A 2,689-nucleotide genomic window follows, 5' to 3' on the forward strand; every position below is an offset into this window, starting at 1 on the left:
AAATCAGGGAAAAATGGGAGAAAAGACCTGTGGAATTTTTTTCCATGGAATTGTAATCCTCCACCACGGAATCCTCGATGACGTCGCTGATTTTTTGCCATGGTTCCAGCTCCTCCTCCTCACATTCCATGAAAAGATCCGTGTCCGCCATCCTGGGGGAAAAAAAAGGGGGAAAAATGGGAATTTGGCACTAAAAAACTCACAGGGGTTTTTTTTTCCCAAGGGGAGGGATAGGAATATTCCTATTCCAAGGGTTTGGGATGGTTTTAGATCCCGAAATTCCAAGAGAAAACAAATGGAGATGGGAATTTTCAGGGTATTTCTTTGGTTTTCTTGAGGGAAATTTGGGGGAAATTCCTGGATTTGACTCAAAATTGGAATTTTTTCCCCTCCTCACTCAAGGAGGAATTCCAGGTTATTTCTCTGCTTCAAAATCTCCCTTTTCTTCCAAGGAAATCTGTGGAATTTGGGATGAAAATACCCAGGACTGACTCAAAATTGGAATATTTTGCCTCTCCCCCACAGGAATTCCAGGTTATCTCCTGGTTTTAAAAATTTCAACTCCCCAAAATTTAAGATTTCCAAAAATTCCAAATTATTTTTGGTTATCCTGAAATTCCCAGCTTGGAAAGAGCAGCAGGAGCTTCGGTTTGGAGGCTTTGAATTAAAATTAGAATGAAGTAAAAATTTAAAAATAAAAATGGAAATGAAAATTTAAAAAAGGGTAAACTGAGTTAAAATAAAATTTAAATTAAATTAAAAATTAAATTAAAAATAAAACTAAAATTAGGACTAAAAATAAAATTATAATAAATATATTTATATGTAATATATAATAATTATACATATAAACATATAAATATATATAAATATATATAAATATATATAAATATATAAAAATATATATAAATATATAAATACATATAAATATATATAATAAATATAATAAAATAAATAAATAAAGTTAAAACTTGAAATAGGAATAAATAAAAATAAAAAGTATGAACCAAAATAAGGAAAAATAAAAAAATATGGACAAAAATAGAAAAATTAATAATAATAAAAATGTAATATAAATATAAATAAAAACATTACTACAAATATAATTAAAAATATACATAAAATACAGATTGAAGTGAAAAGAATAAAGAATTATTTTCCCCCATTCCAAGAAAATTTTCCATCATTCCCTCACCCAGGCAGAAGCATCAGAGAGAATTCCCAAGGTTGGGAGGAGAATTCCAAGAATTTGGGGATTTAAAGGAAAATTTGTGCAGGGATAAAAAATAAAAACAAAAATAGAAATTAAAATTAAAGCACTGGNGAAATTAAAATTAAAGCACTGGGAAGGGAATTCCAAGAATTTGGGGATTTAAAGGAAAATTTGTGCAGGGATAAAAAATAAAAACAAAAATAGAAATTAAAATTAAAGCACTGGGAAGAGAATTCCAAGAATTTGGGGATTTAAAGGAAAATTTGTGCAGGGATAAAAATAAAAATGAAACAGAGCTCCCCAACCTGGGAATTCTCTCCGTTACTTCCATCTGAAGTGGTGGAAATGTGGAAAATTTTCCTGGAATGGGGGGAAAAAATAGGATTTTGGTGTCTGCCATGGCACAGAACCTTGGAATGTTCTCCTGCCCCTTCCCAAAAAATTCCATCCTCCAGGCCTTGGGGAAACTGGAAAAATGATCCCAAACAAATCAGGAATGGTTGGTTTTCCTTGGCTTTGAGGTGGATAAAATGCCCCAATTAAATGTTAATAAGAACTAATAATTCTATTTCATTACCGGCCCTAAAACATCCAGGAATTGGGAAAAAATCTGGGAAGTTGGAAGTGAATTTGGGAAGCAAAAAGCAAATTTCTTTTGGGATGTCACCTTCCCATCCATTAAAAAAACCAGGAAAACCTCATCCCAAGCAGCTTTTCATTAATTAATCAGATTTAATTTGTGTTAATTAAGCATTAAAAGCTTTTCAAATGCTTTGATTTTTTTTATGATCATTAATTTTTTTCCCCAGCATTTTTGGGAATTTTCCTGGTGGGATCCCTTCCATCCCCTGGCCACGCTGGGATCGGGTGAATCCCAAAAAATCGAGTTGATCCCGAGAAAATCGGATTTTTGGGAAGCAGGATCCCATCCAGAGGGAATTCCAGGAAAACCTCGGGATGGCACCAAACACTGAGAATTTTCAGAGCCAGCAGCAGCCTCGGGGGATTTTTGGGATGGAATCCCAAATCCCGCTGGAGGGAGGGAGGGAGGGAATTCCTGACCCTTTCCCAGGAGGGAAAAGGAGGAGTTTTCCCGTTTTTTCCCTGCTTGGATCCGGGTGGGATGAGGGGATGGAGCTGCTCTTGAGGGTGACAGCACAGGGATGTGACAGGGAAAAGTGGGAAGAGAGAAGAGATGGGATCCCAGATCCCAAAGGATAAAATTTGGATCCCAATCCCAGACCCCTGAGGAGAATATTTGGATCCCAATCCCAGATCCCAGAGAAATAGGGATCCCAATCCCAGATCCCTGAGGAGAATATTTGGATCCCAATCCCAGACCCCCGAGGAGAAAATTTGGATCCCAATCCCAGATCCCAGAGAAATAGGGATCCCAATCCCAGATCCCAAAGGATAAAATTTGGATCCCAATCCCAGATCCCTGAGGAGAATATTTGGATCCCAATCCCAGATCCC

This window comes from Parus major, unplaced genomic scaffold, assembly GCF_001522545.3.
Source record: "Parus major isolate Abel unplaced genomic scaffold, Parus_major1.1 Scaffold633, whole genome shotgun sequence".
NCBI classification, from domain to species: Eukaryota; Metazoa; Chordata; class Aves; order Passeriformes; family Paridae; genus Parus; species Parus major.